We start from the raw sequence: 25,287 nt of genomic DNA, 5'->3' as shown, positions 1-25,287 counted from the left end.
CAATTTGTTTTCTACATAGTCAATTCTATTACTTCTATCAATTGTTGCCTCCAATTCACATGTTAATTTTTGTTATAAATACAAATTTCTTGTAGTTTTAAATTTAAGGATTATCCATTTATATTTCTGTCTTTATTTTAGTGAATTCTTTGCGTGTAATTTCCTACTCCTCTTACTTGACATGTAATTTAGCTTCCTTTAATATTATTAAGAAAATATTGGCTGGTGCCTCGGCTCACTAGGCTAATCCTCCGCCTGCGATGCCGGCACCCCAGGTTCTAGTCCTGGTTGAGGCGCCGGATCCTGTCCCGGTTGCTCCTCTTCCAGTCCAGCTCTCTGCTGTGGCCCGAGAGTGCAGTGGAGGATAGCCCAGGTCCTTGGGCCCTGCACCCGCATGGGAGACCAGGAGAAGTACCTGGCTCCTGGCTTCGGACTGGATTCTGTCCCGGTTGCTCCTCTTCCATTCCAGCTCTCTGCTGTGGCCCTGGAGTGCAGTGGAGGATGGCCCAGGTCCTTGGGCCCTGCACCTGCATCGGAGACCAGGAGGAAGCACCTGGCTCCTAACTTCGGATCAGTGCAGCGCACCAGCCGTAGCGGCCATTTGGGGGATGAACCAATGGAAAAAGGAAGACCTTTCTCTCTGTCTCTCTCTCTCACTGTCTAACTCTGCCTGTTAAAAAAAAAAAAGAAAGAAAATATCATCTCTAATTTATTTTCTTTCTTATTGAAAGTTATTTTCCAAAGATTAGCTTTGATATGAATCTTAGAAATATGTTTACATTTGTTTGAAATTCACCATAACTTGGATTAAGGGTTTGTTTGTTTACATATTCTTGTATATAATTTATTCAAATACAGGACTGGTTCACAGGCTTGGGAGTAGTTGTCTTAAGTCCTGTTAATAGTGCACCTGAGAGGTGGTAGTTTACTCATTTTATCTAACCTCAAAGTCAGGTCTTCCGTAGTAATACTTGAAAACACAATAGAAAGGCATGGATCATGTATTGTTTATCACAAGCATTGTTTGAGGTTAAGGCTATGAATTACATAATCACTCAAAAACTCATCCATTTTCCAGGTTCTTTAAACCTCCCTTCTTGTGATAATTTATAATTGAATTATCCCCTCTCCTAGCATAAACCTAATGAATCCCAAGCACATAGAACAGTATGTGCTTTTGACTACAGTTCTTTGGAAACTGCTGTTTGTTTGAACTGGATGACATCATTTCCTGGAGAATTCAAGGAGTCAAAGTTAAAAAAAAAAATCTTCTCTAACACTTTCAAAATGAGCAAGAATTTTTTGCATCATTCTTTGCTTTAGGATTAGCACTGCTAAAACAGCTGCAATAGCAAACCACAAAGTTAAATACCAGCTTTCTACTTTTCAAAACTCAGGAAAAACTAGGCACAAGTCACAACTTGCCATGTGCTGCAGTGCCTGGAATGTTTGAGGTGAATTTCAGGTAAGCATCCCACTGAAACAAGGTCAGATTGCTCACTTCCATCAACTTAGTTTAAGGGAAAATCAATGGGATTGATATTTATCAGAATGCAATTTGCTTTGGTTGGTTTTTATGTTGGCTAAAATCAGAAGCCTGGTAAAGCAGACTTTGCATTTCAGAACGGTCTTGCAATTTCCTTGGAAAGAAACTTTTTATAGTTTAACTTACTCTCTATCTGTTGTGGGAAGCTGCAAACTGCACATCCCTCATGAGAGTAGGTGTTTCTGGGGAAAGTGAACTGAGAGAAGCATGGAAGTGATTTGGGAAAAAGAATAGGATGTAAATTTCAGAACAGTAAAATGACAGTCTAAACCCACTTCAGAGAAGAGTAAGTAACTTGGTGACAAACATCTCAGGTGTGGGAAGTGAGCTGAAATGCCTTTGATTCCTTAGTGTAAAAAGAACAAAAGGGTTCTTTGCTTATCTTTTAGGTGCTCAAACTTCTCTCTCCCCTCCTTCTTGCCTCCCTCTCATGTCCTTTGTAAAGTAAATCTTGTTGTTCCAGGATTTAATGTCATGCCATTGCTCAGCCATGTTTAGGATCAGATAAAATATCTCATCAGCAATTTAGATATTAATCATAGGTTTTTAACTTTAAATAAATGCTAAAACTCTACAGCAAATCTTGATTCAGACAGATAATGTCCACAAAGGGTTTCAGTTGTAGCTCAAATGCTCATTATTTTATTTGAACTCTGAGAATATGCAGTCTAGAAGAAGGAAGACATTTTGTGGGGGTTTGCTTTGCATTCTAACCATCTGGATAAGGCAGCTAAGGAAGAATATGTAAGGTGATACCTAATTATGCACCTTCTGTGAATTTCAGGAAAATGAGGCACTTGATGTTTGATCAGTCTTTATCTTTTCTCTTTACAGTTCTAATTCACACCCATTGATGAGTCAGAAGCAGACTCTCAGAAAAGACAAATAAAGTAGCAGCTCAGAAGTTTTATTTAGCATTATGTAGTACTCTTATTAAAGAAACTATGGAGGATTTTCTGAGCCAAAAGGAAGACTACAATGCAGTTGGCAAAAAATGAAGATAAAAGGTTTCTCCTGAAGGCAAAAGCAAACTCTTAGCATTCCCTCACCATTGCTAAGTTATGTAAGGAAGCCAGATCATAATCAGAATGCTTCTTTGGCAAACATAGAGCTCAACTTAAAAAGGAATTCGATGATCTCATAATGAGCTTTTCAACTGAGAGAGGAAGGACCTTGTCATGGGATAAGGCATTGACAGTTCCAGTGCCCAAGAGTCCTTTTATCGGGTTGTATCAGATACATTCTGACAAAGTCCTGATGTGCCCCTTCTTCTATGTGCTATGCAGGTTATCGAGTGGGGATAAATTTTATTTTCTTTATAAACATTCATATTCCCTAGACTTTATTTTCCAACACCACACCACACCACACCTGTACCTTGGCTAGGCTTTGGGATAGACCCTCAATCCTGCAGGACTGACATTGAGAGTGGATAATTCTTTGCTGTTATGTATAACTGTGCATTGTAGGATGTTTAGTAGCATCCCTGTCTTCTATCCACTGGATACTATAGCATCCCCACCTTACCCTACCTAATCGTGACAATGAAAAATATCTTCAGGCATTGCCAGAATGACTGCTCTAGAGTTTTTTGGATTATTTGGTTATAGGAAAACTGTTATATAAGTTCATTCATTTATTTTGTAAAGATTTATTCATTTTATTTGAAAGGCACAGTGAGAGAGAGAGAGAGAGAGAGAATCATTCAACTGCTGATTCACTTCCTATATTCCTGCAGTGCACAGGGCCAGTCCAGGACAAAACTAGGAGCCTGGAATTTCATCCTGGTTTCCAACATGGGTGGCAGGGGCCCAAGTACTCTAGTCAGCCTCCACTGCTTTCTCAGGCACATTGGCATTGAGCAGGATCAGAAATGAAGCAGCTGGAAATTAGACCATCAACTTAATATGTGATACTGGTATTGTAAGTGGCAGCTTAGCCTGCTGTACCACAACACTGGCCAATTACTCATTTGAAATTTGCCATATTACATTTTAGGATGGTGAACTTTACCCTGCTGATTTACCATAGTCCCTGAATGACAGAATCCAGCTTTTAAAATGAAAATTCATTGTTTCATGATTCTGGCTTCTCAGATTTTATCTAAAATCTTACATGATGTAGTATTTGATACACTATCCTGAGAAATAGAACACAACACATGCTCTTTATTTTTGAAATCTGGATCTTTATTATGGATTACATAATCCTCCCAGTGGCTCTACATTTCATTTTCTCTTATATTTTCATGTGTTTCAATTTCCATTATCCACCGTACCCTAATATCAGCCCTCCTCAAATGCCTGTTTGGATAAACAGTGGTAATTGCTACATCCATTTTTATCTACCTGGTATTTAAGCAGTCAATTAATTCTTGCAGGCTACTCTCATTCAGGTATTATCTATAAGCCACAAAGCTTTCCATTTGTCCCTTCTTTACATTATTCCTTCGTTAAATGAAAATCTCTCCGAGAAAAAGACTTCTCCCTCCCTTGCTGTAAATTCCTTTTTCGTAACCCTGCAATGCCACTCTACACACTGCATTATCTACTTATATGTCTGTTAAACCAAAGTGTGAGCCACTTCAAGACTCTACTGCTTACTTCCTTTTGCATTCTCAGGTGCCTAGCACATAGGTAAACCACAAGTACTATTTAGTAGATAGATAGAGATAGATAGAGTTCCAATTGAAGAGTCCAAGAACACTGGAATGTTAACAGCAGATGTTGTGCCATAGGTGTCCAGTTAAGTCTTTGGACAGCCGATCACATCTTTTTTATGCCACACCACGAAGTCCATCTCTTTTGCTTTCCATCTTCCATGTTCAGAGGAAACAGAACTTCGGAACTTCTGAGTTTTGATTTTGGGTCCATCAAATGCTAAAGTGGGAAGGGCAGTTTGAAAGACAGAATTGATCAGGCAGAGTTAAGTCACTATCAATTTTAGAATAAGGATTAGATGTATGTTGAAACATTAAGCCCTTCCACCAAAGTGATTCAAATACTTTATCTTTCAGTGAAAAAAAAAAAAAGAAGGATTTTGTTTGTAGACAAACTATTTTTGAAAAATAGAAAGTCCAGTGTCTTAAAATAGTAGAAATTTCCAGATTAATATTGCAGTAATAAACAGAGAAAAACTGACAAAAATTCAAGCATTAAGCATTTTTCTCCTTTATCTCAAGGTTGTCATTTCCAAATTCTTCCTCTAGTGTACAGGTCATAAAAGATAGTTTAAGACCAAGTACTGTGGTGTAGCAGGTAAAGCCGCCGCCTGCAGTGCCTGCATCCCATATGGGTGCCGGTTTGGGTCCCGGCTGCTTCTTTTCCTCTCCAGCTCTCTGCTATGGCCTAGAAAAGCCGTAGAAGATGGCCCAAGTCCTTGGGCCCCTGCACCCACGTGGGAGACCAGGAGAAAGCTCCTGGCTCCTGGCTTCGGATTGGCACAGCACAGGCCATTGTGGCAAACTGGGGAGTGAACCAGTGGATGGAAGACTTCTCTCGCTCTCTCTCTCTGCCTTTCCTTTTCTCTCTGTGTAACTCTGCCTTTCAAATAAAATAAATAAATCTTGAAAATAAAAAGATAATTTAAGACCAAGAGATTGTTAAATCTGAAAATAAACTCTAACTCTAAAAGCAAACATTGTAATTGAGGATAACAGACATTTAAGATCATAGAATTATAAAGCTTGGAAGAAATTGGTCTTTACTTGTGGAATGAAAGGTTTGAGTGGATGGTTGTTGAAGAACATCTTTGCTCAAGATCCTATGAAATTTTGAGTTAATGGAGGTTTGTGTGATTTGTAAAAATAAGCCCAAACCTGCTAAAAAAAAGTCTAAAACATTAAAAATACATTATATAAAATTCTTTGGTAACACATTTGTTGTATGCTGTGATAAAGTGATTTCAAACTATGCATCTAAAGATACAATAATGATATGGGAAGAGGTTTGGAGTAAGGAAGGACAACTTGGTAGAAACCTGCAAGAATTAAAGGAGGTGCTCTCTAGGCTCTGTCATATAAACAGAGCTATGATGTCCTACAGATGCTCCTTCATGGTGTTCTGTCACGATAAGTAGAGGATGTTCTTGGTATGGTCTTTTCAGTAGTGGAGATGGCTTTGAGCTATGATGTCACTCATAGTCACTTGTTTGATCCCCCTTGTTCACTCTGAATAGGCTTTCTGAACAACCCAAGCTATAGTTTGCAATCATGGGCCAATATTGGGCTCTTAAGGGTCAAGGTCTTGTTTTGGGTTCCCATGGTTGAAGGATTCCATGCAGTTGAGAGGAAGTCCATACAAAGTAGTTTCCACAGGGATGGGAAGTTTGGGGAAAACTTCAATAGGCATCACTGCTCTGTGGAGAAGATCAAAATGAAGATGACTAGTCTGTACTCCAGAGATTGTGATTAGGGAAGTTGGATATTGGACCCAGAACTTTTCATTTGCCTGCTGCAATGTAAGTGATTGTGAAGCAGGTGGTCCTCTTTGAGAAACATGGTCTAGAAATTCACTTGGCTTCTGCATCTCCTCTTTGGCTCAGGTCCTTTGAATTTGGCCCATTTCCATGTTTTTTAGCTGCTCCTGCTTTGATGAAACCCGTTTTAGAATCATAATTTACTTCTAGAATGCTCTTACTGTTATTCAAAATAGTATCATTTGGCAAAGTGGAAATGATTTTGAGAAGAGGGAACATAAAAAGCTTTTGAAAAGAAAACCAGATCATAAGATGGCCTATTAAGAAGCAAGAATAGATTCAACTTTGAAGCAAAGGAGAATATTTCAGCAAATGGTCTCAGTGAGGAAATGACTAATGGAGATCGGAGAGCCAGGGGAAAAGGAGTGAGTGCTGTACTCCTGTCAGTAGTTAGATCAAGAATATTTGTTCTGCTAGAAGACCTCGTGACTCGGAAAAAGCCAGGTGACTGGGAGTTTAGTGTTCTCATCACAGATTTTTATTCACTTAGGCAGAAACCATTCCAGCTGGATTCTAGTTTCCAAGGCTGTTAAGAACATTCAGGAAAAAAAGGTTGCCTAGATTTATAGGAAGTCTAAAAACCTTGGCTTCAGCATGAGTATTGGATCTTAGGTTAGAACAGCTGAGAGATCCATTTGTGTTTCCCATTATTTGAAAAGCCTCGTGTAGTTAACTCCACTGTCTAATGTGAGTCGTAGAAAGAAATCAGCTTAGGCAAGCACATGGGATCTGGCAAATAATTAGGAAAGAGCAACCTACAGGTACAGACGTGTTTGCCCTTATTTCTCCACAATTATGGTGGAACAGAAACAAATGCACATACAGGCATAAATTGACGTTAAGCATTGTATGTCGAATAGCAGCAAAGGCAGTGGGAGAGACTTCAGTACATGTTCTCACTATAGCTGTGTTCACTCACCAGCAAGAGTGGGAACTAATGAATAAGAATTAAACTAAGACCAAAAAAAATGACCAATGTAGGTTGTCTGCACCAGCTATTTGTGCTATCTGGAAAGAGGAAACTCCTTTTGGTAACAGAGCTTCTGCTCTGCTGTGTCTCTAGAGCGCTCTCTGGCTGTCATTTACGGCACTGCACCATCTTCTCAGGCCTCTCAGAAATCCATGGAGGCCCAGAGAAAACAAGTTGCTCTGTATTCCGCTCTTTTCCTGCCTTGCTCTCTTTTGTCAAATCTGTCAAGCCAACCGATAAACTCCTTTCTTCAAACAGCATCTTAAGCACTACCACAGGACACAAAATAGAAGACATAGAAACAAAGCTGATTGATTGAAGAGGGCAGGATCTTTAGCCATATTCATTTGGACTCCATCTGGAGCAGCCCCTATGTAGCACAGCTGGGCAAGCCCTATGATGAACTCACTGTTCTGGTGGGTGTGCATTTGTCAAATTAAGAGATATATTTGTGTCTAAGAAGAGCCACATTGAATCATTCATCATTATACTGGAATTAACAGAGACCTAACTCAAGTTCATTAAAGCAAAAATGAGAATCTTGCATATGATTCTTGAAGATAGGAGGGTGTGGTCTGAAATAGGACCAGTTGTGGAGCTTTGGAAGATATAAATGAGCATTATTCCTTTTCACATCTCTCAGGTCTTTGATACAATTTGTGGACCTTAACTCCTGTGGCCCTTATCTCTGGCCACAAATGTGGGAAAGATGACATCCAAGTCTGTATGTTAGGTATGGATCGACTCTCATTGAAAGACAGAATATCTTTTCCCTTTGTTGAATCTCTGATTCTTCCTCATTGCCCTTTATGACCCAAGAGAAAGCACTCTGAGTTCTCTGATCAAGACTGAGGCCACACCTGCCTCAGCTATTGAAATCACTCCATGTGGCAGAGTCCCACATGGAATGAGTATCAGTAAAGCTCTCCATTACAGAAATTCAAATCTCTTTTTCTTAATAAAATAGACCAACTTCAGTGAAAACCAAGAGGGGATTCAGGACCCAGATTCTCATGTTGTCATCAGGGCACTAGCTTCATTTCTGTGCTATTGGTTCTGCTTTCCTCCTAATGTCTGCCTTGCCCTTTGCCTGACCTTATACATACCGGTGTGGTGGCTCAAGAAACTCCCAGGGAGATATTCATACTTCCTCCCAGTAGATATTCATACATACCTCCCAGTAGAAGACATAGGCTTCCCTCTGACTTGATCAGCTTAATGACTGGACATGACCATGAGTCGGTCACTGCTGCAGAAGATAGTTGGAGACTGGGAGTAAAGGTTTGAGGGGAAATGGATGTCTTTCCCCAGTTACAGTGAGAAAAGTCAACTCTCTGCAAGGAACTGTACCCATCACTGTTTTGAAGAAAATAATTTTTCTTACTTACTAAATAAGAAAAGGAATCTTTCAGCTGTTGAGTGATTTACCAAGGTTTTCATTGCCAGAGAAGAAAAAAACAAAGGTTCCAACCTAGATCCGTCTGGATAGAAACTCCATGGTTTTTTTTAATGTCATACCCTATCGTTTCAGCCATTGCCTTTATAGGACGTGCGCCCGTAAGGCTCCACAGCACATGTGCTTTTGTACAAATTCTCAATCAAGCACCTTTTCTCTAAATGCCCTGCAAAGAACCAAACCTTGAGTACCACGTGTGGGCCATTGTTACATTGGTCATTCTTCGAGCATCCATAAAGACTAGAGAGTCTTGGGAGCAGGCTTCCACTGAGGTTTTGCCCATGGATCAGAGCAGGGCACATTACCATGGGGAAGAGGGCAGAGAACATTTATGTAAAGACTGATTAGCATGACTCCTGATACCTAAAAGGGATGTCATAGTGGGCAAGATGGTAAGAGAGTCAGAGCTTCCAGGTCTGGTTTCAGAGAAAGAGAGGTATAATCCCTCAAGGAAACTGCAGTTTCTGAAATCCTAGGAACCTCGCCAGCACATTTGTGGCTGCCTTAGTATTTTCCATCCACCCCTCATTCCTGGATTTGCCCTTCAGATTGTTCTCTGGTTCCTCAGAGATGATCTCTGCATAATTGCTCTGTAAGCCAAGTAGTTGTCTAGAGACCATTCAGTTCTTTCTTTGTCAGCATGGCAGGCTTACTGTTGCCAATGCAACAGCTTTTTTTTAAATGATTAAAATCTTTGCAGTGGTAGCATCTAAAATGAATTTAGGACTGTGGAAGTCACATTGTGAGAAAGACATGTTGTATGGGAAAGTCTTTTCCCTATTGACTTCCCCTTTGTTTCAAAGATCCTATTGGGTTGGTGTCTTAAGTGTGGCACGGCTCAGAAGACCCTAGAAGTTTACTGACTACACTTCTGGTAACTGAGGGGAGTGTGTGTGCGTGTGTGCTCACGTGTGTGTGTGTGTGTGTGTTTGAAGGAGACACTCCATCATCCCTCCCACTCCAGATCCACACTCCTTCAACTCCAGAGATTCACTGAATGCAGAATCAGTATTGGATATGTATGTCATGGTCTGAGGGTTTGTGTACTGCCAAAGTTTTTTATGGAAATTTTCATTTCCATGGTGATGGCATTAGAAGTTGAGGCTTCAGGCAGGTGATTGGGTCATAAGGGTAGGACCTCCATGAGTGACATTGGTGCCCTTATAGAAGAGGCCCCCAGAGAGTTCCCTCAGCTCTCCTGCTGTGGGGATAAGAGTGAGAAGACAGTCATCTGTGAGGAAACGGGCCGCTCACAGGACACTGGCTCTGCCAGCACTTTGATCTTGGACTTCCCAGCCTCCACAACTGTGAGAAATAAATTTGTGTTGTCTGTAAGTCATGACATCTAAGGGATTTTCAGAAACCTTTTCAAATAACCCTTAGGCATTTGAAAGAGCTGTGTTTTCCTGTGTATAAGCTACTCCATAGCCTCATGATAAGCATTATTGCAAATTTTATGGAGAGTAACAGAGAGACTACAGAGAAAAAATTAAATGGAAAAAGAAGCTGTTGTTCATTTAAATCTTTTTTTTTTTCTGCTCCCAAAGAAATCCTGACCAAGATAAGTTGAACCACAGACAGGAAGAGAACTCTCTCTCTTTTCCATATCTTATCTGTTCCACCTGGAGACAAAAACTAATGATTGGACATAAATGGCTAGCTGATGCTTTTGTATTGACTTGTGGTTTGAAGCAGCCTTACTTCCTTTGCTTTGTGACATCATTTTCCTGTTCATTTCCCACAGTTGCATATGTGGGTTTATGTGATGCACACTAATCCAACAAATGGAAGAAATTACGTACCATGTCAGAGAGCTTTCAGGAACAGAATTTGGAACAAATGGGTCAATACATGAGGCATCCATAAAGACAAAGGGTGATGAGATAACTGATGAGGAATGATTCCTAGTCTGAGATGAAAGAATTCTGCTTACTGAAGGTTTCAAGGGAATAGAGTGCGGATTCTCGTTATCTCTCCTGGTCTTCATACTCACCAGTATCTACTTCTGGACTAGTGGGCTTGATAGGATACTGGATAGAAGTCTCTCAAAAGTGCCAAAAAGATTTATGAAGATAGAGAAGCCACCAGGGGAACACATTTTTCATCAGCAGAGAAGGGAATTCTTTGAGTTAGTGTTGCTTTAGTGGACTGTAAGAAACCAAGGAACCTTAAGACAGGGACACAATCCCATGCAGAGAGGAAAAAGAACTTGGGATGTTCCATTTGACCAAGAAGCCTTCACTTTGGAAGCTACTTTCTAAAGGGGCTTTGGCTCTAAAATTCTATAATCACTAACCCTAACAACCTTCCTCTCCTGTGATTCTAAGAGCAAAGAGCAACTTAAAATTTCTGAAGTGTTAGATATGCTCTTTGACTGGAAGCTCTTATGATGAAAGAAGATAACTTGTGTTGTACTTTTGCTGAATTTTTCTGTGAGAATCACCCTTGGTAGTTGCTTGCTGAAATTCTCTGCCTCATTGTTGATAGTTCAGCAACAATAAGTAAAGACTAAGGCACTCTGAATTGCTTCCTGACTGTGTGATGTCTATTCATTTCTGTGTTCTTCATGCATGAGGTATTGCACTTGTAGCAACAAGAAACACCTACGTGTTGAGCTAAGCACCTGCATTAAGCCCATTATCCAAGCAATTTTCACTCACAGCTTACCTGATTACAGAAAAGGGTAACTTCTGTTTAGCAGTCTGAGTTATAGTTCTCAAATTGGTATCTGAAATACGTTATTTTGCTATTATGTGGCATCTGCAGAGAGCCAGGGAAGCATTAGAGTCACACAGTGTGCGTGAGTGATGTTTGATCACAGAAGAATCCCAGTTATTAACGAAGCCATTATTATACTCTGGGAGAGAAGCAATAGAAATAAGGAAACAAAAGATTTAGGTCTCAAGTTACTGGTATATCTAAATGTTTTAGGGGACTCAGACTTAGTTTTCCAGTGTTGACAATACCTGGAATATAGGAAGTGCTCAACAAATATCTGTTCCATGGATGCCTATATGAATACTTTGCCTAGGAGGAGTCTGGGACATCTCTTTATGTCAAATACTGTAATCCTTCTGTCCAAGACAGCAGACACTACGTGAAGCTGTTGGAACAAATACTGCCATTTGACTCTCTTCAACAAAAAGTGAAGGGGAATTAATGTATAGAAGAATAGCTCTGTGGATACACTTACCCAGCTTTTGAATATGAAGGTCGAGAGCTTGGGCTTACTCATTTATAAAACGTAATTAGAAGTCATATAGCACTGAGTATTAAATACAGTAACTATAGTTGTGAAAGCATCCAGTACACTGCCTAATCTGCACCACAGATTTTCTCTACACTATTTGGGTCATCTGACAAGGATGAATGCATCTTTTTAATTGGAGGTGGAGGATTTCAGTACAAGAATGAACATATACTGAATATTTAATATATGTTGGTAATATATATTTAATATATGTTGCTATCTGCTATAGTGTTTACAGCAACTCTATGGGATGGTAGTCTGTGACTTGCATTAAATCAGTTGAGCCTCAGAATATTAGATAACATATCAAGCTACTAAGTGATGGAGCCATGGTTTAAACCCCATTCATTAGCTTCATCTCTGTTCTCTGCAACATTGTGCTGCTTCCCTAGGGTGAGTGAAAATGGAGTGAGGAGAATTTAGAAGTATTAAGTTTTTCTACTTTTAACATTCAGTTGGTATAAGGTAATTCTTCTTTTCAAGAATCTCACATGTAAAAATGGTCTGGACAAACCTTATACATAATGTTCAGTAGTTTATGCAAATTAATTTAAAATCAATTCTTGCCTTCAGAAATTCAGCTAACAGTAGTTCTAATTAACTAATATTATTTTTCTCTAATTTTAGTAAATTTCTGCTTTAATATTACTTGAAATATCGATGCAACTGAATCTTTTGCCATTGTTTTCTTGTAAATTTGGAGGTCTCTTTTTTCCGTAACAAGTACCTTCTCCTGTTTTAAGCATGAATTTACTCACTTATGCATTCACAGATTGAGTATCCTTTACCCAAAACTCCTGAGACCAGAGCATTTTGGATTTTTTTTTCCTGGCTTTTGGAATACTCTTATTCATAATGAGATACTTCAGGGGATGGAACACAAATTTAAGAGTGAAATTAATGTTTGTTTTATATATACTGTATACACAGTCATTTATATATATATATATATGTAATGCATGTATGTCATATATAATACATTCTATATGCTTTCCCACCAAGATTCATTTGGAACAAAGCATTATTCTTAAAATTTTAATTTTCCTCATGAGCCTTCTACTACTTTTGTGGCCATCCAACACAGTGTCTTACTTACCATCCTTTTTTGAATATACATCAATGTTACTTAGAATAAAATATTCATGAACACCTGAACACTTCCTGAGAGATTGATTTTATGTGTTACCTGTCATCTCATAACATGGGCCATCTAAACTTCAACCCTAGGAAAATTCTTGTATGTTGTTACTCTTAAAGACTTCATAAAACATCCTCCTCATTAGTCTAGGGCCTTTAATGTACAAAATGCTATCTTTATAAAACATGGGTCCATCCATTTGCCAATACAACATCTGTCTCATTATGCTGCCAGGCTGCTGAACCAGCGTTCTTGGTTGTAGCCTTATTATGGTGACTCCTTGCTTCCTGAATCAGTGACCTCTCAGTTCTGATCTGTTTGACGTGGTGCAGCTCTTAAATCTGAAGAACACTTGTGGTTGAAGATTACCATTAAAATGCTAAGATGAGGTTGCTTCTGTGTGCCCACTCTCCTATTGTTGCCCATACCCCTGGACTCTGTAGCAGACAGATGTTGATTGACCAAAGTTGCAGGATGAGGGGAAGGTGACAGTGTGGATCTTCCAGCAGCATGGTCTTTTGGGTTCGGTTTTGTGGTAGGCCGTAATTCTCTACTACAACAAGGTATTTCTAAGAGGATTTGCACAACTGCTGTATCATTAAGTCTAAGCTTTGACAATACACTGACCTCAAGTTTAAATGAACACTACCTCTTTATGTGTTGTGCATATTTCTAAATGTTTTATCTGATTCTTCATGATCAGAATAAATCAAAGTTTTGTACATAGGAGCCAACTTCTTTTTACAATAGCTTCTGTAACAATGGGTGGCAGGCCTATTAATGGTGTTCTGTACAGTGATCTGCCCTCAAGGAGACCCAACAGTCAGTCCACTGCAGTGGCTTTCAATGTGGTAAGCCTGGGCTTCAGCAGAAGTCAGCTTGTGAAGAGCCCTGGCAGCTCTGCCAAGAGTTGGATCACTGGAAATGGACCTGCCCTGGAGTCGAAGGATGCCCAGGTCAGAGCCACAGATCTTATTGGCTCTAAGCTGAAAGCCCTTCACTCAGCCCAACTTCCAAAGTGACCACTGCAGCTGAGGGGATGGTCAAGTAGGGTCAGCAACATTGCAGGCAGAACTGTAAATTTCTTGTTAGAGATGCCCCCTGCCTTTACCTGGCCAGCTCTCCTCCCAGGCCAGCCAAGTCATGAAAGTCAACAGAGTGCCTTCCCCCAGGAGGTTCACACCTCCCTTAGGATGTACCCCATGTGAAGAGATAGATAGGTCTGGGCCTCTTAACTCACAAGGCCTAAAGCCCAACAGATTATTATCAAGCCCCTTCTGTCAGGTTCTATTTGCCTCTCAATCAGAAAACTTAATTGTAGCTTAGACAGCACCTTTCTTAGCTCCTCTAATAATGACTCTGTCCTTTGTTCTAGACCCTGTCTAGCGCACTTGGGCCTCATTCCTTCGTAATCATAACCTCTACTCTACCACCAATGGCTCTACTCCCAACCTGTGTGTACTGATGGTCCTCTTCCCCACTTAATGCTGTATAATTGTTCATTGGTTACTATCCTCACCCTGTCTTTTATGACCTTGTCTAAATATGATCAGAGTCGGCGAACTTGGAAGGCTTCCATAGCCTTGGCAACTCATGACGACAGCCTAGGGTGGTTACTGGCGCCATAAACTAGAGTGTCAATTTGTTGGGTCAACAACAGGAGTCACTGTGCACTTGCTCCTCATGTGGGATCTCTGTCCTTAATGTGCTGTACATTGTGATTTAATGCTATAACTAGTACTCAAACAGTTTGTTTCACTTTGTGTTTCTATGTTGGTGCAAACTGTTGAAATCTTTACTTAATATATACTAAATTGATCTTCTGTATATAAAGAGAATTGAAAATGAATCTTGATGTGAATGGAAGGGGAGAGGGTGCGGGAGAGGGGAGGGTTGCGGGTGGGAGGGAAGTTATGGGAGGGGGAAGCCATTGTAATCCATAAGCTGTACATTGGAAATTTATATTCATTAAATAAAAGTTAAAAAAAACAATAGCTTCTATAAGAATGGAGCAAGTAGGGATGGTTTTAAGGCATGCAGGAGAGGAAGGAGTAGCTGATTCAACTCTCTGTCCAGAGGAGTGCTTGAGTGCAGTGTGAAATTTGGGCTCCACCACTATCATCATCCAACATTACTATATCTTTCTCATCATCATCATCATTATCAAACACAATCTCTGAGCAGTGTTTGCATATGGTTGGAATGATTGACCACAATGTTCAGCTCAGTGCTTCTGAGCATTAATGCAGGGAATGGGGATTGGACTGAATGGTCCCCCACTTCCAGCACCCTGTGAGGCTATGCTCTGGTTTGAGACTTCCAAGTCTTTTTAATGCAAACAACCAGAAAATTTTAATATGAAGGAAGGTGTCAGCTGCCTATGAGCACTGGCTCAGGAACTTTGGCAACTTCAGTTCCCACATGGCTGCCACCAGGGCTGAAGAAATTATATCCATGGTCCATCCAAGGCACAGCATTGCACCATTGGCTGCCAGTTGAGAAGCACTAATTTGAATGATATTGATGAAAGACTTGTGTTCTTTCTAACAAAGTTCTATCCCTATTTTATGTTTGAAATATTCCATAAGTTAATGAGTACCTTTATATAACAAAATACTAATCCCACTGGCTCAACAAATTGCTGAAGCAGTTGACCTTGAGGGCACATGGAGATTAGAGGGAAGAGGGCAATCTGTCACAGACATATCGACTCTCCACTAAACCATGGATCCACTGTTTTCAGAGTAACTAGAAATTTGATTAGACTATTTCTACTTAGCACTTCAAATAGATAAATTCCAGGTAAATGCAATAAGTAAGCTAGTCTCCTAGAATCAGTGTCATGGGAAGAATACTTGGGGGAAGGTGGCCATATAGTGTTGTCCATGGGGTTTTAGATTACAATAGTAATTAATAATTACATTAATTTTTCTCAAATGATAAACTAAAGCCCTACTTGCTAGGAAAGCATTATTATACAAGGATGTTACTCAGAAGTCCAGTGTCAATTTATTGGGATGACTACAACAAAATACCATAAATTGAGTGGCTTATGGACAACATAAATGTATTTTTCACAGTTCTAGAAGCAAGGAAGTCCAAAACAAGGATGCTACTAGGGTTGGGTTCTGATGAGGCTCCTCTTTGGAGCTGCAGACCACCAACTTCTCATGTGCCTTTGCATGGTGGAGGGTACAGGTAAGCTCCCTTAGCATTTTTTTATAAGGGAGATAATCCCATTCATGAGAGCTGTGCCCTTGTCAACTAACCACCTTCCAAAGACCCAACCTATTAATACTATCATCATGGGACTCAGGATTTCAACATATGAATTCAGTGGGCTGAGGGAGGCAGAAACATTCAGACCATAGCTTCTAATGTACTTGTCTTTCAAGATGTAAACCTCCTAAAAGTTTTCTGTTTCCCCCCCTTATAAGGACCCTTCTAGGGAAGAATCTCGTTCTTTGATCATAGCTCTTCATGTATCACCTCTTTAGTGTATAAGCTCCTTAAGAACTGGGACCGCAGCTTACACACTTCTGCGTCTACCTCATCTTGCAAGTACACAGTAAAGTATAAAGTAAATGAATGAAGGATGATGCTGTATATGAAATTTGGGGGAGAAGACTGAATTTATCCATTTTATCTACTAAAGAGATATGCTGGCATACTATAAGTTAGATATAGACTGTCCCAAATATACAAACATTGCTTTCCAAAATTTCATTTTATCAATGCACATGTGGAGGACTTGGAAAGCATTTCTTGGAGAAACATTCTTACATGTGGTGAGTAGGTTTGCATCAAGCTATAAAAGTTAGTGGAACCAAGAATATCACTGAATCATAGATTCATATAACAAGCTTGAAATCTGGATCAGAGGAGTAGTGGGGGGTCTAGTGTAACAACTGAGATGAACCCTGGGAACTTGCTCTATCTGCAACCATGTAAGAGGAAGATAAACACTTGAGAAAGTGTTTTTAGTGAAGAGTTCTACTGAAAAGGAAAGATAGGAAACTCCCATGAATATAGATGAGGGGAAAGGCAGTCCCATTACTTTCTTGTTTATATATGTAAAGCAGCAAACATTTTCTCATGGAACAAAGAGAATGTTCCATGTTGGGGTCTGTTGGGTGAGTTATGTCTTCACCATACTCCTGAGACTGGTCAAAGACAACCCTGGCTGCCTTCTCTTCTGTGTGGTCTTGACATCCTTGGCATCAGAGCTTGCTTTTCTTGCAACTAATCAATTAAATTCTTTGTCTCTTTCATTTGCAAACTTGCTTCCTAGGTCAGGCCCATTTCCCAGTGAGGTTAAGAAGATTTTCCACATTACCAGAGGCATCTTTTCTTCTCTCTACCTTCCTACCATTCTTGTTCTAACTGAATGACTGACTCATTTCACCAGAATGCAGAAATGAAGGCATAGGGTCCATCTTTTCCCATCTGTGTGGGGTCGACTGTTGGAAACGTTTCAGAAATACCCTATTTGATACTCTCCTATTTATCTGAGAACATTATTTTGCCTCATCCAAGATCTATCCTATTTCCTAAAATGCTGCATTTTCATTTTTTTTTTTTTGACAGGCAGAGTGGACAGTGAGAAAGAGAGCAGAGAGAAAGGTCTTCCTTTTGCCGTTGGTTCACCCTCCAATGGCCGCCACGGCCAGTGCGCTGTGGCCGGCGCACCACGCTGATCCTATGGCAGGAGCCAGGTGCTTCTCCTGGTTTCCCATGGGGTGCAGGGCCCAAGTACTTGGGCCATCCACCACTGTACTCCCTGGCCACATCAGAGAGCTGGCCTGGAAGAGGGGCAACCGGGACAGAATCTGGCGCCCCGACCGGGACTAGAACCTGGTGTGCCGGTGCCACTAGGTGGAAAAATGTTGCATTTTAAAAAATACCCCCTTTGGGCCCAACGCTGTGGCTCAGCAGGTTAATGCCCTGGCCTGAAGCGATGGTATCCTGTATGGGCACCTGTTCTGGTCCCAGCTGCTCCTCTTCCAATCTAGCTCTCTGCTATGCCCTGGGAAAGCAGTAGAAGATGGCCCAAGTGCTTGGGCCCCTGCACACACGTGGGAGACCCAGAAGAAGCTCCTGGCTCCTGGCTTCGGATCGGCGCAGCTCTGACCATTGCAGCCATCTGGGGAGTGAACCTGCCTCTCCTCTCTCTGTGTAACTCTGACTTTCAAATAAATAAATAAATCTTAAAAAATACCCCCTTTAATCATGATCATAATAGGTTTATTAGGGTCCCAAATGCAAAGTGTACATAAGACAAGTTGGTCAAAACAAATCCCACAAGGTGAATAACCTACCCCTGTGCTGCTTGCGTTAAGTGGCAATTGAGATTAATCCTCTAAGCTACTCTTGATTTCCACAGAATTTTCCTGGCTTTGAGAATCCGCAGATTCTCTCAATGCTCTGTTATTTCATTCTGACTTTCCTGGAAACAGAAGCATGAGTGCTGCCCTTAGCCTAGGAAGGTGTGACCCTCTGTGTCACTCCTGGACCCTGTATTTATAAATTGGCAATGTGAATGTCTGGAACTTTCTGTGCTCAGGAAGGCTGACTAACATCCCCTGCCCCAGTACTGCACTGGAATGCAGATTCTCTAAACCTTCTGAAGGCAGCTCCTTCCACGCCTGCAAAAGTCTGAGGGACTTGGGAGCCACCCAGGGGCTTGGAGGCTTGAGTTAATGACACACAACTACCTGGCTGCAGTTCCTGGCAGCATTGCCAAGGTTGTACAGCTGGTGCCTGTGTGTTGGAGGATGCTCGTGCCCCCTGCTGTGCCCTGGGTTGCTAGGGAGGCAATTCCAGCAGCTTTTAAAGAGAACACCATTTATCTTCTCTTGGAGGCACCCTTGTTCTTTCGCTCCTGGCAGATCCCACTCCACTCAGGTTGCAGTTACGTAAGTGTTAGATCCTGAGCCATCTGTCTTCCGTTGGTGTGAGGCCGATTTATAAGGGAGGGAAGCGATGGACAGTGGTTGGCACTGTCATAGCTTGGATTATACTTCAGCCTTGAACCTCCAGAATATTCTGTACCCCACTCACTTCCTTACACGGGACAAGCATCCCATGTTACTTTTTTTCTTCTCATTTGTGAGTGTTTATTTACCATAGAGTTGTATAATACCATAGCTATCTCTTTAGCTCTCTTAATCTCCTCAGATGAAGACCATTTTCTCTTCTATTCAGCTTCTTTCTCTGCAGCTGCCAGAAGTTTTTCAAATTTATGCTAGTATTAAATATTTAAGTATGTATTTTCAGGGCTGGAACATAGTCTCTGCTATGCCAGCAAATGTAGTTCTACCAGTGGGGAGATGAGTTTATGGAACGCTCGTGAAGTGTGCTCACATAATCAGGTAGGACGGTTCTATGTAATTCAGTGTGGCCCCTTTTTGTAGTAGACAATTGGTATGCAGCAGCATCACAGTGCTATGAAATTCCAGGGTCAACATCACAGAATTAAGTGAAATGATTAATACATACAGATTTAAAGTAAAATATGTACCTCCTGAGAGAAATGGTGACATTTAAATTCTTACAACCAAAGCTAAAATCTTGTATTCAGTGAACAGTCTCTTGCAAGTAAACTTTGCAAATGAGAAACCTTTAACAGTAGTGTGGAATAATCTGACCTGTCCCAAGTGTTTTCTGAGTATCTGTCATTTGCTTAACCTGATAGTGGAGAGGGAACAGGTTCAGAAATAGCAAAGAATAGCCTTAGGACTTTCCCAAAATATTGAGAGTTGAATTCAAGCCTGTTGTGAGAGCATAGATTTTCTTCTGAACTCTACTCTTTCTGCAGAGTAATGGTGTGATGTTTTTAAAAAGGAAATGACTACATGGAAAGTGCATGAAGGTACATCAAAAATGTTGTGGAAAGTGCATCTTATGAAGGAAGTATGCATAGGTTTCAATGTTTTGCACCAAAAAATACATCTTGTAACTGCATCTTTTGAGGATGTAAATTTCTGAAATGTCCTTGGTTAAGTCAGTGTTCTTGACAGAAATAGAATCCATTTGATATAATCATATCTATATTTACCTTCCTACATAGTGAACATTTATGTCTACACTTAAGTATTGTGTCTATACCTAAAGTATTGGCTTATGTGATTCTGAGGATGAGAAGTTCCATGATCTGCCATCTACAAGCTGTAGACCCAAGAAAGCTCATGATGCAGGAGGACATTCTGAGAGCCAGAGAGTGGATTAAGGAAAGTCCAGTCTAAGTCTGAATTCCTGAGAATTCTGAGTACTGTGAACAGGACCAGGTCAATGTCCCAGCTCTGTAGTCAAGCAGAGAGTAAATTCAACATTTTTCTGTCTTTTTGTTCTATTTGGGCCCTCAACTGATTGGATGATGCCCACCTACCTTGGTCATCTGCTGCATACAAATACTAAACTTTTATGGAAGTACCCTCAAAGACATATCCTGAAATGATGTTTAAACAAGTATTTGGATAGCCTGTGGCTCAGTCAAGTTAACACAAAACTAACCGGAATGGAAAGGGAGATGGGTGCTTTGGTATCAAACAAATAGGAATTTCCCGGGGAAATTTGGTTATACACAGCAGGAAAAAGAAATGATCTTAAAATCAGCATAAAATAACTTCCTTAGTCAATCTTACATGTATCATGCTTTAATTCTAAAGGTAAATGAAAAGACAGGCCAATTGTCTTTGCAGGCTTCTCCTATGCTGGTCTTCATTCTTTTTTTTTTCTAAAATAAATATTTTATTTATTGAGTACAAATTTCAAAATTAGAACTTTAGGAATATAGTGATTCTTTCAACAATACCCATCCTCCCACCTCCACTCCCAACCCGCTTTCTCCTCTCTCTCCCATTCTGAGACCCAATTTCCATTAATATTCATTTTCAATTAACTTTATACACAGATAAACTCCACACTAAGTAAAGACTTCAACAATTTGCACATACACGCACACACACACACAAACTTGTTTGAGAACAAGTTTTACTGTTAATCCTCTTAATACAACTAATTGAGGATAGAAGTCCTGCATGGGAAGTAAGTGCACAGTGTCTCCTGTTGTTAATTTAACAATTAAAACTCTTACATATGATGTCAGTGATCACCTGAGCCTCTTGACATGAGCTGCCGAGGCTATGGAATCCACAAGGCTATATGAATCCACAAGCTTCATCAGTATTTAGACAAGGCCATAAGCAAAGTGAAAGTTCTCTCCTTCCTTCAAAGAAAAGTACATCCTTTGATGGGCACTTCTTTCCACTGAGGTATCACTCACAGAGATCCTTCATGTAGGACATGTTTTTGCCACAGTGCCTTGGCTTTCCATGCCTGAAATGCTCTCATGGGCTTTTCAGCCAGACTGGAATGGCTTAAGGGTTGACTTTGAGGTCAGAGTGCTATTTAAACAATTGTCATTCTGTCAGTCTGCTGCTATTCTATGTGGACTGCTTCCTATGTTGGAACATTTTCTCCTTTTTAATTTTATCTATTATTATTATCAGACACTTGATCTTATTTATATGGTCCCTTTAACACTTAATCCTATCTATATGATCACTTTAACACTTAATATGGTCATTTTAACACTTAACATGACATTTTCCCACCCAGCTTAATGGGATGTGGGATCCCATGGCAAGTTTTTAAACTGTACCCTTAGAATGTCCATTGCTGAAAGTGGGGTATTGAAATCGCCCATTGCTATTTGAGTCTATGTCTCCCTTTAGATAACTTAACATTTCTTTTAAATAGCCAATGCACTGTAATAGGTTCATATACATTTTAATAGTTACATCTTCATGTTGAATTGATCCCTTATTATTACAATACCCTTCTTTGTCTCTTTTACCAGCTTTTGTGTTAAAATCTATTTTGTCTGATATTAGGATGGCTACACCAGCTCTTTTTTGGTTTCTGTTAACATGGAATATCTTTTTCTATCCTATCACTTTCAGTCTGTGTGAATCTTTGTTGGTGAGATGTTTTTCTTATAGGCAGCAAATAGATTTTTTTTTTTGACAGGCAGAGTGGACAGTGAGAGAGAGAGAGAGAGAGAGACAGAGAGGAAGGTCTTCCTTTGCCATTGCTTCACCCTCCAATGGCTGCCACGGCTGGCACGCTGTGGCTGGCTCACTGCACTGATCCAAAGGCAGGAGCCAGGTGCTTATCCTGGTCTCCCATGGGGTGCAGGGCCCAAGCACTTGGGCCATCCTCCACTGCACTCCTGGACCACAGCAGAGAGCTGGCCTGGAAGAGGGGCAACCAGGACAGAATCCGGGGCCCCGACTGGGACTAGAACCCAGTGTGCCGGCACTGCAAGGCTGAGGATTAGCCTATTGAGCCATGGCGCTGGCCGGTTTTGTTTTTTAATCCACTCAGTCTGTGTCTTTAAACTGGAGAGTTGAGGCCATTTATATTCAAGGTGACTACTGATAAGTAACAACTTTGCCCTGCTATTTTTCCATGAATATTCCTATTTTTTGCTTTGGATTTCCTTTGTACTTTTGCTGGGAGATTTCCTTCCTTTACTTTCTGTTGTAGTGATGACCATGTTTCTGTGCTTCTGTGTGCAGCACATCTTTAAGCATCTTCTGCAAGGCTGGAAGGGTGGTGACAAATTCTTTCAATTTCTGTTTGTCATGCAAGGTCTTTATTTCACCTTTGTTTATAAATGAGAGCTTTGCAAGGTATAGTATTCTGGGTTGACAATCTTATTGGTTGTGAGTCTTATTGGAGATCCTCTGAAAGTAATCTGGCATTTCTCTCATGCACATTTTAGAATCTTTTCTTTATGTTTTACTGTGGATAGTATGATTACAATGTGTTGTGTTGAAGATCTTTTCTGTTCATGTCTGTTAGGAGTTTTATGTGCTTCCTGAACTTGGGTGTTCCTTTCTCCAAATTAGGGGAATTTTCTGTTATTGTTTCACTAAAAAGGACTTCTAGACCTTTCTCTATTCCCATCTCTTCAGGAATTCCTAGAACCCTAATGTTGGGTTGTTTGACAGTATCTTATAGACTACCAGCTGTTTCTTTTTTTAAGTTTTCTAATTTCTTCTTTTTGTGTTAGTCTGACTGTAATTTCCAGTGCTTTGTCAACTAAGTTGGATATTCTTTCTTTTGCATCACCAATTCTGTTGTTAAGGCTTTTCACAGCATTTTTTTATTTGTTCTATTGAATTCTTCATTTCTTGATTTCTCCTTAAGATCTCAATTTCATGGAAGACATTTTCTTTCATGTCATGTATAGATTCCATTAGTTCATTCATTTGCTTCTGATTACTTCTAAGTAATCCTATGTTCAATTTCTTGAATTCCATTTCTTCAATCTCATCATCTTCGCAATCTAATATTGAAATGTTGTATTCTTTTGGGGGTGTCATGTTGTCTTCCTTTTCTTGTTTCTTGAATTGGTGCTTTTGTTATTCTGCATTTGTGGAGATACTAATTGGTTTCTTCTTCTTTTCTTCTTCTTCTTCTTCTTCTTCTTCTTCTTCTTCTTTTTGCTATGGTGGCTTTTATCTTTGGGCTATGTCTGAATGGATTACTGGAGTGTCTGCTTTCAGGGAATACCTAGAGGTGTGTGGTGGGTGTGGCCAAGGAACTCTGATCAGTGCTCCAGGGAAAAGGGAATGTCTGAGGTAACACACCCAGGTTTGGTGTGGTAAATCTCTCTCTGTCTCTTTCTCTCTCTCCCTCTCTCTCATTAGAGGGGATGTTTGTTCTTGTCTGTTGGCATAGACTCCACTGAGCTCCTCTCCTCAAAAGAGACCATTACCTGGGTGCCAGCCCCAGCTGATATATTATTCATCCACTTTGTCACAAGTAACACACAAAGGATCTGTGCAGTCCTCAATGCAAGCCCAAATTCCCCGGATATGTCCCTTGCCAGGTAATCAGGGAGCCCTGATTGTGTAGAGCCTCCCACAGTGACTGCCCAAAGTTCCAGCCATACCTTGAGTCCTCACATGTAGCCTCAATGTTTTCAAAGTCCTGGCACATAAACTTCCCACAGTTACAAGTGCCCAGCCCCATCTGCTCTCCCCACCAGACTCAGGAGTCTCCACTTGGCTGGTTGCTAGGTACCAACATGAGCTAGCACAGCTGTTATGTATGTCCAAAATGGTGCCTGGTCTCTATCAGCTTGTTACAGGATGCTGTGGCAGAATGATCATGGAGAGAGAAAATGTGCCTCCCTTTGTTTTATCTCCTCTATTTGGCAGGTACACTATCCCCGACATGGCTCCACACCAAATTCCCACTAGGCAACTTTTTTGAAAGTGGCTTGGGCTGCTGCAGTCTCTTGTTACCTCACTTTCCAATGTTGGTGTGGAGGCTCTCATTTGCTGTGGTCCTCAATTGTGCATGTTTTTGCCCTCCATGTAGGTCCACTGTGACCCTCCAATTTGCATAGTTTCCTCTCTAACTCTTCCCTGAGACTGCACTCTTTCTGCTCTTTTAAAAAACTATTTTGTCCTAGACGAGAGCAGCAAGCTACCTTCCTACTCTGCCATCATGGTCCTCATTCTTACAACCTGCATGTTTCCCCTTCTTTCTGATCTGAGCATTGTAAGGGCCATTGGCTAGGGATCACCAACTGGTCACTTTTAGCACTAAACCTGACCTTGTGTTCATAAAACAGGAAGCAGATACTTGCTTTGAAAATCATATCTGTATTTTTCTGGATTCAGTTAGAGGTCTTTCTTACCATTTAGCTCCACTCCCATAAAAGAATACCAAGCATTTGCTGTCAAACCTTCCTCGGTCTTGCCTCTTTTTTTTTTTTTTTTTTTTTTTTAATTTTTTTTTTTTTTTTTGACAGGCAGAGTGGACAGTGAGAGAGAGACAGAGAGAAAGGTCTTCCTTTTGCCGTTGGTTCACCCTCCAATGGCCGCCGCGGTAGCGTGCTGCGGCCGGCGCACCGCGCTGATCCGATGGCAGGAGCCAGGTGCTTCTCCTGGTCTCCCATGGGGTGCAGGGCCCAAGGACTTGGGCCATCCTCCACTGCACTCCCTGGCCACAGCAGAGAGCTGGCCTGGAAGAGGGGCAACCGGGACAGGATCGGTGCCCCGACCAGGACTAGAACCCGGTGTGCCGGCGCCGCAAGGCGGAGGATTAGCCTAGTGAGCCGCGGCGCCGGCCGGTCTTGCCTCTTAAGCCATCTGTCTAATATCTCCCACTTGTCATTATTCTCTCATAGTACCTCTCCCACCTTCCATGTATTTTTCACACTTCCCACTGCTAGACTATCACATCCAGACCCTTTCCTCCAAAACACAGACACAGAAACACACACACACACACGGAATAACACACACACACACACATATAAACACACAAGCTCAAACAATGCTGTCCATTTATTGTCTCTTTGTGAGCTATGTAATGATTAATTTTGACCCCTCTCTGTCAATGCACATTTTGTCATCTTAAAAAAAACTGT

Source organism: Lepus europaeus, chromosome 3 (assembly GCF_033115175.1).
Source record: "Lepus europaeus isolate LE1 chromosome 3, mLepTim1.pri, whole genome shotgun sequence".
Taxonomy (NCBI): Eukaryota; Metazoa; Chordata; class Mammalia; order Lagomorpha; family Leporidae; genus Lepus; species Lepus europaeus.
Note: the sequence above shows the minus strand (reverse complement) of the source record.